Source organism: Pinus tabuliformis, chromosome J (genome assembly GCF_031772625.1).
Source record: "Pinus tabuliformis cultivar Carrire ecotype Pingquan chromosome J, CPIR1, whole genome shotgun sequence".
Lineage (NCBI taxonomy): Eukaryota > Viridiplantae > Streptophyta > Pinopsida > Pinales > Pinaceae > Pinus > Pinus tabuliformis.
Window position 1 is genome coordinate 415956954 of NC_142295.1, and position 13321 is coordinate 415970274.

General features: G+C 36.1%; 1 long non-coding RNA gene across 1 annotated transcript; it reads left to right on the forward strand.

Annotated features, from left to right (window-relative positions):
* Positions 1-2072: 2072 nt before the first annotated feature.
* On the forward strand, positions 2073-3801 carry LOC149227599 (uncharacterized). The gene is made up of 2 exons (XR_016247152.1): positions 2073-2852; positions 2958-3801. It is a non-coding gene; the product is annotated as an uncharacterized LOC149227599 (long non-coding RNA).
* The last annotated feature ends 9520 nt before the right edge of the window (positions 3802-13321 follow it).

A 13321-nucleotide genomic window follows, 5' to 3' on the forward strand; every position in this document is an offset into this window, starting at 1 on the left:
ATTCACACCCCTTGCTTTTTCTCTCTCTTCTCACTTGTGAGAATTGCCACTTGGGTCGAATTTCTCTCCTTGTGGTCCCCACTCTCCACTAAAGCTGCAATTTACTTTTTCCATCCTAAGTTCCAATGCTAAAATTGCCTCCTCTTCCAAATATCCTCTCTAATGTGGAAAATCAAAATTGGGGATATTACATTCCTCCCCACCAAAAATTTCTTTTCCTCAAGCAATGCCTGAACAAGTTCCCCTCTGACTGTTGATCATTAATATCATCATCAATAATACCTGGGCCCCAAATGTGCCACTGAGTAATCCCTGATCTCTGCACTATCTAGTCATGAAGGAATCCCTTGATACCTGGATCCCAAGCCATCCTAATCAATGTGAAGCACCCCTTGCTCCACTCACTTTCCAACTAGGTATAGGCTGCATAATCCGTCTATATACTATCAATAAGTAGAGCATCATGATAATGTCGGACTTTGTCCAACTCTCCATGAAGCTTATAAGTAGTCCACATCATGCACACCAAGAGTAAATTCCTAAAGATACAACCCAATCCCTATGGGGATGAAGTTTTTCTCGCATGATCTCCTCCTAATATCCTCTTGTTGATCAACTTGCCATGCTGATGAAGTCCCCTACACCATCAGCAAGTCATTGGAGCCCAATGGAAAATATGAGTGATCTCCCCCTATAACAACTAGCTCATCTGTAAAGGTCGTTGAGTTGTATAGTACTACGATGCCCAAGTCCCATGCTCATCTCATAAAAGTGCCAACATGTTGTCGCTGCACCACTCTAACTCGAATATGTTGTCCATCATGTGCACTACAACCTCCTCCCCTAAAACTTGGAGGTGAAATATCGATGAAGGCCAAGCTCTTCCTCCCCAAATGTCTCGATGATGTCAATATCTACCCACCCATCACTAATATTGATCTTGAGCTGCAACTGACGAATCTCGCCTCGCCAATTAATGGAGGCCTCAGTGATCCGCCATGTGTCAACCCCAAATTGAGCTAGATCACCCTCTGCTATGGTCCTGCTCCTCATGAGATGGGATGGCCTGTCAACCAATTGAATCCATGGATCCCCTAGCCAAATTTGCTACTACATAACTCTAACAACTGTTGGAGTCCATCCATCACTTGTCCCTAGTCCCTGCATGCAACTAACATATAGTCTCTAGATATTATGAACTAATCTAATGCATGCTAAATTGGCCTGTGCCTGCCACTACGTAGTACTAATGACTGTTGGAAGCCACATGTGCCAAATAACTACCCCGTGAATGTAAGCAATAGATGGGTATACAATGCTCACAATTAACTCAGTGTATGTGGACCTGTCCTACTCCTGCGAACCATCACTAGTGAGTCTTCCATCCGCCCTCTCGATAATGTGCCAATACAATGTCTAGAGCCTAGACACATACTGGAAAGTTTCCTCAGCCGTACATGGTACCCTCTGCTCATGCATGGTCCTCCCTGGACTCTCAAGATATAACCATAATGTCTAGTTTTGTTTTTTGAGTCTAAATGTAATGAGATGGTAAGTAAAATCCCTCCTCTCCTTTAAAACAAAGTAAAAACACCTAAGAAATATTAAAAATAAAAAGTGCATGGCTGAGTATTATACTATATTTATGAAAACAGTATGAGGCAATACATTTTTTTATTAAAAAAACAAATAACAATAATATTCTATATTAATCAAATATATATGATTTTTTTTACATATTTATACTTAAAATAAGAATGATTATGTAAAAATTAAAGATTTCAAATTTATTATAAAGTGAAAATACCATAATGTAAACAATACCTATAGATACTTTAAAAATAATAAAAGATATATTCTACTTATTTTTTAAAATAATAAAAATTATAAATTATAAATAAAAATAATAAACAAATATATTCTACCTATTTTTTTAAATAATAAAAATTACAAATTATAAAAAAATTGCAATTTTAAAAAGGAATAAATTCAACATTAAAATAAAAAATTATCATCACTAGTTTCTTCATACTTTAGACTTGATAGAATTATGATGCTGTCAAAGCAATGCTTTTACATAATTCCAGCCTACACGATTCTATATTTGCTTTTCAATAATGTTATAACGTCATCAATCACTGTGTCTATTGGTTAGTAGTTTCCCTTCCCCTGGTTCTCCCCAGTTTCTTCAACAGATTGGCCATTTATTGGTTCTCCCCATTTTTTTCCACATGGTCTTCATCCATATTTCTCTGTGACTCAACGTCCTCGACTTTGATCCAGCGGTCCATCAAGTCCACACAGCACCTGAGTGATTTTCTTTCACTTTGTAAAGGAATGCTTCGGATGCTCACAAATTTCTCATGACAGCTTCTGCTCAGTCGTCCAATTCGACTGTGGATAAGTGAATCGTGTAGGTTCTGACATAAAAAAAAAAATCGTTGAGCAGTCCTTTGTGTGCAGCGAAGTTCACTCTTCCTTTGAGTTTTACCACTGTTGGGAGAGTGATGCGCTCTTTTTCTTACTTATTCCATTGCGCTTAACACTATCTGTGGAATGGGCAGAGCTGATAATATTTTCATACACAAATCCTAAAAGATGTGAATTCAACCTTAATACACCCTCGGCTAACACATACGAATCCTGACTGTTATGTGTGGACCGAAAAGGAGACAGAGTCTGCCTAGTTTGGCTTAAATTCAGTTGAGGTCTGGATCTGTGCCTGCCTCTGTCTCATCAACACCCGATCCGTCAACGGGTTTTGGTCCGATCTTGATCAAGATCCGAAGAGATCCTATCACTCACGAAAGAAGATGCTGCCTCTGCCTCTGCTTCCCCCTGTCAAGCATCAGGTTTGGATATGTAGCTGCTTTCCAGTCACTGATTATCAGTAAGGCAAACACAGGTATCAGATTTTTTAACTCAATAATATCTTTCTGACCTGCAAATGGCTGTAGGATTGGTCGAGATCTTGGGGTCGCCCGAGCTGCAGCAGCGTTGTGTTCCTTCTTGATGCTACCAGGGAAACTAAAGAGAATATGATCGAAAATCTAGAGTTCCAATGCGTGGGAGAGCACAGAAGAGGAACAGGCACGGGAGGGGTCAAACCCTTTCCTTCAAGATCGGATCCGTCAATTTGTATGCTTGACAAGTCAGGATCCGATCCCTCAATCTGAGAAAAGGCAGGTAAAGATCGAGATCTCAACTCAATTTCAATAATGGCAGGTAAAGATCGAGGCCTCAACTCAATTTCAATAAAGGCAAGTAAAGATCGAGACCTCAACTCAATTTCATGTATGCTTGGGATACCCTGTCTCCTTTACAGAACATATTTAACAGTTAGGGTTCGCAATTATTAGCCGAGGCCGCATTGAGATTGAATTCGCATCTTTTAGGGTTTGTGTATGAAAATACTTTCAGCTCTTTCCATTCCACAGATCATGTTAAGCTCAATAGATTGAGTAAGAAAGAGAGGGATTCACATCACTCTTCAACAGCGGAAGAACTCAAAAGAAGAGGAGTGAAGTTCGCGGCACACAAAGGGCTGCTCAACGAAATTCGTTTCGATGGCAGAACCTGCACGAGACATTTATCCACAGTCAAATTGGAGGATAGAGCAGATGCAGAAATTTGTTGGCGTTTGAGTCATTCGTTTAAAAAGGGAAAGAGAGACGGCTAAGGTTTTATGTGGACTTAATAGATGGCTTCATCAACAATGCCGGGGACGTTGAGTTGCTGAGAAGACTATAAATCCAGTCACACCGGCACCGACGAAGAAGTCTCTGGAACGGAATGGGGAAAGAGTATTGTCAGTGTTTTGAAAGGCATGGCTGGCAATGGCTTTCAAAGGCATGGCTGGTAATGACTTTTATACTTTTTATTGTACTGCAAATTTCTCTTGTGGGAGCAAGTCCGCCTTCGTGTAGAAACCATGAAATGAGTATACTTGGCTGTGTTGCGCAACCTGCTCCATTACATGGAAACCGAAAAACACACGAATGGTAAGCTGCTCCATTTCATGAAAACGCCAAGAAACATGAATTTGTCATCGCTTCTGCGAGAAGATTTTGCTTAGCATTGTTGGATCAGGTGCACAGCTAAATTAATTAAACACACAGCAGAATAAATCAACAAGCACATAAGACACAGCTTTTAACGAGGTTCACCCAACCAATCTGGGCTACGTCCACCAAACATAGGCATCAGGAGTTTATTAATAAAATCAGGAGATTACATCATGAAATCCTCACACTCTCTTAGCAAATCATCCGAATGACTGCCTGTTATATAGCATAGAGAATCTAACAGCCTCATAACTCCCTCACATCAAATATAGGAGGCATTAACTCCCTCCCAACAACCTGGAGCTAATCTAGGAACTGGAATTCCTATTGTTGTCATCCTTCAGAGATTTTTGCCTATTTGACTAAAACAGAAAATCTCAACAATCTCCACCTTGACAACAATTCGCCCGATGCCCTGTTATTATTATTTTATCTTTTCTGCAAGCCAAGAGAAGCCAAACACCAGCGTAGCTTCTCCAACAAAACTGGTTTCGTGAACATGTCTGCACAGTTCTCCTTTGTATGCACCTTTTCAAGAGAAACTCCCCTTTCAGTGATAACCTGTCTTACAAAATGATATTTGATTGGAATATGCTTTGACTTACTATGATAGGCCGGATTCTTAGCCAAATGTATTGCACTTTGACTATCACAAAGTAACCTGATGTTGTTCTGTAACCTACCAAACTCACCAAGCAAACCTTTCAACCAAACCGCCTCTTTGCAAGCATGAGAAGCAACAATGTATTCTGCTTCAGTAGTGGACAAAGCAACAATATTCTGTAGCTTTGACATCCAGCTGATAGCTCCACCTGCAAGAGTAAAGACGTACCCTGAAGTTGACCTTCTCTTATCCAAATCACCTGCAAAATCGGAATCAACATATCCGCAAACAAATTCACTACTCTTATTGTAAGAAATACAATAACTACTTGTGCCTCTCAAGTACCGAAGCACCCATTTTACTGCTGACCAGTGTTCTTTACCCGGATTTACCATGTACCTGCTGAAAGCACCCAACTGCATGAGAAATATCTGGTCGCGTACACACCATCGCATACATCAAACATCCTACTACATTGGCATAAGGAATTCGAGACATATAATCCTTTTCTTCATCTGTATTAGGACATAAACTCGAAGAAAGCTTAAAATGAGAAGCTAAAGGGACTGACACAGGCTTCACATTATTCATACCAAACCTCAAAAGTATTTTCTCAACATACTTTTGTTGTGATAGCCACAGCTTACCATTGCTCCTGTCTCTGAAAATCTCCATGCCCAAAATCTGTCTTGCGGCTCCTATATCTTTCATATCAAACGTCCTTGCCATCTGAGTCTTCAACCTGTTGATTTCTTCAATGCTTTTGTTTGCTAAAAGCATATCATCAACATATAACACTAAGATAATGAACATGCCATTATTTAACTGCTTAAAATACACACAATGATCATATTCACTTCTTACATATTTCTGACTCAACATGAAAGAATCAAACTTCTTATACCACTGCCGAGGCGACTGCTTCAGGCCATATAATGACTTCTTGAGCCTGCAGACAAATTTCGCATTGCGATGCTGAACAAACCCTTCCGGTTGTTCCATATATATTTCCTCATCTAAATCACCATGTAGAAATGCAGTCTTAACATCTAACTGTTGCAACTCCAAATCAAACAAAGCCACTAATGCTAACACAACTCTAATTGAAACAATTTTAACCACTGGTGAAAATATCTCATGAAAGTCTATGCCAGCTTTTTGAGAAAACCCTTTTGCAACCAGTCTCGCTTTGTACCTGTCTTTTGTATCATTCACACCCCGTTTCAGCTTGAAGACCCATTTGCATCCCACAATTTTCCTGCCTTTGGGAAGTTCAACCAGATCCCACGTACCATTCTTACCTAAAGCCATCATTTCTTCCTTCATGGCTGCTTTCCATTTGTCACTATTTGAACCTTCTACAGTTTCCTGATAACACAAAGGTTCATCATCATTAGCGATCAAAGCAACTGAAGTAACATGATCATCATACCTTCTCGGACGACGTTTGATCCTTGTAGATCTTCTTAAGAATGTTTCTGGTGCTTCCCCAACTGGTTGTCTATCAACTGTAGGAATTTCTTCATGATCGCCATCTGGGACCTGTTCATGTCCTCCATCTGAACCCTGTTCATAATCTGATTCTGAAACCTGTTCATGATTATAATCTGAACTATGGTCGTTATGACTATCATTAGAAATGTTGTCAAACTGAATATGCTGGAAATCAGATACATCATCATGTTTCAATCTTCTATCTACATCTAATTGTACAAGAGAGGATTCATTAAACTTTACATCTCTGTTGATGATGATTTTGCGGGTAGTAGGATCCCACAATCTATATCCCTTTGTTCCATCACCATATCCAACAAAGACATACCTTTTTTATTTCGGATCTAATTTAGTTCGCTGATGTTTAGGCACTAGAGCATATGCATCACAACCAAACACTCTGAGTTTAGAATAGTCACAAGGGTGTCCTGTCCATACCTCTTGCGGAACCTTGCAGTCTATTGCCGTTGATGGAGATCGGTTTATCACATAACAAGCACTTGCCACTGCTTCCGTCCACAACTCCTTCGGCAACCCGGCGTTACTCAGCATACACCTTGCTCTCTCTAGAAGAGTCTTGTTCATGCGTTCAGCAACTCCATTCTGCTAAGGAGTATAAACCGTGGTCTTATGTCTTTCGATCCCTGCATCCTTGCAATAGCTGTCAAACTCCTTGGAGGAAAACTCACCACCATTGTCAGTTCTTAAACATTTTATAGTTCTACCAGTGCTGTTTTCTACCAATGCTCTAAACTGCTTGAAAACTGTAAAAACATCAGACTTCTTTTTCAACATGTAGACCCAAACTTTCCGAGAAAAGTCATCAATGAATGATACAAAATAAGATGAACCACCATATGAAGCTGTAGGAGCTGGACCCCACACATCTGAATGGATATAATCAAGTATGTCTTTACTAGTATGTTTGTCTGTTTTAAACTTTTGTTTACTTTGTTTACCAAACAGACAATGTTTACAGAAATCCAATTTTCTAGATCTTAGATTAGGAAGTAACTTTTGGTCAGCCAAAATTTTCAATCCTCTTTCACTCATATGTCCCAGTCTTTGATGCCATAAGTGAATGGAACTACTGTCATGTTCAGACACAGACACATGATCTGACCCAGTTCTACCTTCTAACTGAAATAGATTTCCTACTTTCTTAGCTTTCATAACTAGTAAGATGCCTTTGTAAATTTTCATTACTCCACCTTGAATTACAGTTTGATATCCATTTGAATCAAGTGCTCCTAATGAAATCAAATTTTTCCTCAAATCTGGTACATGCCTCACATCAGTTAATATTTTGGTTGTGCCATCAAACATTTGTAGTTGTATGCTTCCAATCCCAACAATATTACTTGTTACATCATTACCCATGTACACAACACCATCATCAATTGATCTATATGTTTTAAACCAATCTCTATGTATACACATGTGGTTAGATGCCCCGGAATCTAACAACCAATGTTGATCATGTTTTGAAATATTAACTGACAATACCTCATCACTCATACCTGAACCAGATACTGAATCTGTATCTGTGGTGTTGGCTTCCTTCTTCTCTGTCGAAGAGCCTTCTTTAGCAGCCTGCTTTCGCTTCCAGCAATCCTTTTTCAGATGTCCAGCCTTGCCACAATGCCAGCACTTCACCTTGGGCTTCTTTCCTTTGGACTTTGAACGAGAGTCGCTATGCTTTCCCCCGGAGTGTCTCTCTTGTGAGCGAACTCTGGCCATCATTACCTCTGATGTCGAGGTGTCTGCATTCGACCTCTTCCTTGTCTCCTCAGCCAACAAGGCTCCAACAACATCATCAAACTCAAGAATTTCTGATGTACTAAAACTTATGGAAGTAACAAAGTGATCCCAGGATTCAGGCAAAGAACATAATAAAGTTATCGCCTTATCCTCTGAATCAAATTTCACATCTAGACTGTTTAATTGCACCAACAAGGCATTAAAAACATTCAGGTGATCAGCAATTGAGGTACCTTCTTTCATCCGCAAACTGTAAAGCTGCCGCTTCAGGAGAATGCGATTTGTCAAAGACTTCGTCATATAGAGCTTCTCAAGCTTCGACCACAAGCCTGCGGCGGTTTTCTCTGACACAATGTTGAATAGAACATCGTCCGCCAGACATAACCGAATTGCACTCAGAGCTCTATCGTCCATCTCATCCCATTCATCCTCCGTCATGGAAGCAGGCCTTTTGTTTTTCCCCAACAGTGCTTTTGCCACACCTTGTTGAACCAGCAGATCGTGCATCTTCACCTTCCAGATCTCAAAATTATTCTTCCCATTAAATTTCTCAATTTCAAATCGGGCACTTTGAGTTTTCGCCATTTGTATCAAAAAACACAGTAATCTCCAATATCCAACCAGAAATAAAAAAAAATTGCCAATGCCTTTGTTTTTACACAACAAAAAAAAACTGACTTATTTCTGTGCAGAATTACAGTTCACAAAATACCTCCGTGCCAGCATAATACCTCAGGGCAGATAAACAACCTCAGCAGTATGAAACATAGCGCATTGATCCGCAGTGTTTAAAACATATAACTACGCCTGTGAGTTTTAAAAAATATATATATTTCCACGCTGTTGTTTCAATACACATCAAGGCTGTTGTTTTATATCACTGTTTGTTTCAATACACATCCACCGTGTTTTAATATATATATATACACATCCACCGTGTTTTAATATATATATATTACAGCAGGTGCTAATAATTACATATATGCACGCTGTACACCGTTGTAACACCAGCAATCACGCAGAAAAAACAATGAAATCCCCACGCATAAACCACGCCGTTTTATGTTATATCTTCATTGCTGGTTTGTCAAATATATATCAATGCTATTTACAAATCCATACCCACGCAGCACCAAAAAACAAACAAAAAACCACGCTGTTCATAAAACATGTCCACGCCCGTTTTCCTTAATACTTTTTGAACCTTTTGTATTTAAAAAAAAAGTTCACACCGTTTTTCTTAATGCTGTTCTTAAATTGGAGACATATGCTGCGTGTAATATATGCTGTTTTATATATATTCAATATATACATGCTGGTTTTCAAATTTATGTATCAGCGTTTGTTTTTTATATATATGACGGTGCATACCTTAATTCTACCAGCAACAGCGATTTAATACGCACCAACAGCTCCAGCAATGTTATAGAATACGCATCCGCTTCTGAACGCATTCACACAGAGTCACGCACCAACAGCTTCAGCAACACCTGCGCTCTACCTCCAAACAGTGCAGCTCCAGCACAGCCAGCGCTCCAGGCAACACCTCCAACATGCTCTGATACCAATTGTTGGATCAGGTGCACAACTAAATTAATTAAACACACAGCAGAATAAATCAACAAGCACATAAGACACAGCTTTTAACGTGGTTCACCCAACCAATCTGGGCTACGTCCACCAAACATAGGCATCAGGAGTTTATTAATAAAATCAAGAGATTACATCATGAAATCCTCACACTCTCTTAGCAAATCATCCGAATGATTGCCTGTTATATAGCATAGAGAATCTAACAGCCTCATAACTCCCTCACATCAAATAGGAGGCATTAACTCCCTCCCAACAACCTGGAGCTAATCTAGGAACTGAAATTCCTATTGTTGTCATCCTTCAGAGATTTTTGCCTATTTGACTAAAACAGAAAATCTCAACAAGCATCTCTTTGCTCTTTTGCGATATGTATAATGAAACATGAATTTGTCATTACTTCTGCCCTTAGTTTTTGCTTGGCATCTTTTTTCTCTTTTTGTTGAACGCATAAAAAAGTTTTATGCAGATAAGTATAAATAATAAAATTAACAGTTGAGAATGTTATGTTAGTAATTTCTTCTCTGTGCTAAATGTATAAAGAATAAAGCAATAAAATAATCAGTTTAATATGTTATGATTTTTTTTTGCCTAAATTTGTTTTTTTAATATTGGTATTTAAATTTTGGTTTAAGTTTATTCTGAGGGTTAGTTTTTGTTGTTTTAACATTGGTGTTTAAATTTTGGTTTAAGTTTATTTTAAGGGTTAGTTTTTGTTGTTTTAATATTGGTGTTTAAATTTTGGTTTAAGTTTATTCTAAGGGTTATTTCAGGTGGTTTAAAGTCACACTGAAAGGTTTTTGAGATCATTGTTATTTGTTATTGATTTTTTTTTGGGCAAGGTCTATTTCATTCGAAGTAAAAAAATGTTTATGTTTATTTTTTTTAATATATTGCGTTAACTATCACCTTGATGCTAACATGGAACTAGTCACCACCTTGGTGGTAACATGGAACTAGCCACCACTCAAAATGATATTGTTGGATTTGAAAGTTTATTAATATTTACCAATTTTGGTGTAACAACAAATACATTTTTTGTACATTGAATTGTATATTTTTGTTTCAAGTTTTAGAATTGGTGTCATATGATTGAATGGTCTAATTTTGTTTCAAGTTTTAGGATTGGTGCCACATATATGGCAGAAAAATACTAAAATGAAAATAATGGTTGAAATCTATTTATGTTGAGTACTTCTACATAGATTATAATATTTACATAGTGAGCTATTAAAATGATTAAGTATTTATAAATTTTTCATTTTCTACAAGTATTTTCTTTAGCTTTTAAAAAAATAAGTGATCTTTTAATAAATGAACATATAATAAAAAATCATTTTTAATAAAACTCCATACTAAAAACAAGCAAGGAAACTTTCTTCACTAAAACTTTGTTTGTATAGATAAAAAAGACCAATAATAAGAGATCAAGGTTTCAAGTGATACCCAAAAACCAACATTAAGAAAATAGTTAACCAACATTAAGAGAATAGTTAAAAACAATACATTTTGAAGTAATAAATATTATTTATCTTAATTTTGCATTTTAAGTAAGATATACTTAAATGACATTTAAGTGAGTGTAAAGTTGATGTTATATCTGTTTTTTATATTAAAAATAATTATTTTAATAATTGTATTTAGAGCGATTAAAAATTTAGCTAAATATATTTATTATTAAAGTAAATATATTATGTAAATAAATTAAATTAAAATAAATAAAAATTTAAAAATTTAAAACTTAAAAATAACATATATATAATAATAATAATAATAGAAATTATCAAAAATTCCTTTTAATCTAAATATTTTAGCATCTATATTTTTGTGTTTTATTTTCTTTTCTATTTTATCTATGCTTAATAGATTGAAGGTTCAAAATGAATCTATATTTATAATAACAATAGTGAGGATTCATTTTATTTACATTTGTCAAATTTATACTTTTAAGATTTAATCCAATGTGACAAACCTTGAATAAAGGTGAATCTAAAATTATTGTATACTACTAATAATAATTATGTAGATCCATCGTAGTAGTAACTATCAAGTTCATATTTCCAAGGATTTAATCTGAATTTAATAAATTTTGAGTAAAAATGAATTTAAGATGATGGGATGCACAATGTGGTGACTACGTTTACATGGGGAATCATGATAAGTGCAAAAATAAGGGTTTACTGACATAAAATTCATTTGGGATTTCTCACTCTTGAGGTCAAGTAAGGGTATAAATGGATTAATTGTTTGTTTTTGTTGATTTATTGTCTATTTTGCAGTTTCATTAAGCATGTGTGTTTTTCTTCACATATAAGTGAATCTATTGATAGATATACACAAAAATTTAATGTGCTAGATGTTGTAGTTTAAGTCTTGTGCATTTGTACTATTCCTTGCTTAGAATATGCATATCAAGTTAAGTAGGGTAGTTCAACTCTGTGTTTGAGCAATGTTTGAATCCATAACATTCAAAACATAAACGAGAATGATTTAAAGGCAAATTTATCATTATGGAAAGAGATTGGGTTGAGAGGCGTCTTTGACAACTTAGTGTGAAGGAGATGTAACTTCATGTTATATGTAGAGTTCATATGACATTTCAAAAAATATCAATAACAAAAATATTATTTCAATGTCCATCGTTTGTAAAATATCTTAGTGTTAGTTTTAATTAAAAAGCACACACACACACACATACATACATATAAGAAGTCAAAAACAACCTCCAAATTCACCATTCAGGTAGGAAGGATGTAAGTGCATTGAACAAAAACTACTTGTTATAATTCGTAAGCAAGCCTATGAGCATAATGCATTAATCCTCTAGGGGAATCTTGACATATTGTTGTCTTGATGTAATATTATTGCACATATGTTATAGACCTATAATAGAGTTGACTTTTCCAAGGTGCAAATTTGTATTTTGTAATATTGTACCATGCTAAGTCATATTGTACCACCATTTTTCTAGGGGTAACTGTTAAACCCATTGCAATTATTTCCTAAATTAAAGCACCTAAAATATACTTCTAAACACTTTTTGAAAGCTTATATTTGGCCATCAATTTTGGGTTGATAAGTAGTGCTAATTTGCAATTGAGTGCCCTAGAGCTAAACAAACCTTGATATAAATTGCTGGTGAAAGTGGGGTCACATTCCATCATAATAAATGATGGCATACATTTGAAGTTAAATATATTATCCATGAAGACTTCAACAACCATGGAGGATTTAAATGGGTGTTGTGGAATACAAAAATGAGAATATCTAGGAAGTCGGCTGACTATAACTATGATGACACAATTTATTTGTATATTTGGGTAACTCCACAATTAACCCCATAGAAATGCATTCGAGAAATTTTAAGGTCTACAATGGGTCTTTTGAGAAATATTATAAAATAATAGTGGAAATAATAAAATAAGATTATATTACATCATTAAATTTTAGAGGGAAAAAGAAAAAAACTAGTTTTTTGAACTCTTATTTTCAACTTATCTCCCTACGATTTTACTCAAATTTCGAGTGGGATCACTTCTTGGATGCATAAGTTAATTACTCATCTAAGGAGTACCCATGTTGGATACTTTTGATGAACCCCATTACACGAAAAATGAGAAATACATGAAAAAACGTGATTGTGATCACATTTTTCATGTATTTTTCAATTTTCTTGTAGTAAGGTCCATCAAAAGTATGCAACATGGGTGCTTCTTGGATGAGAAATTCAAAATTATGCATCCAACATGTTCTTTTGCTCGAAATTTGAGTAAAACCGTAGGGAGATAAGTGGAAAATATGAGTTGAA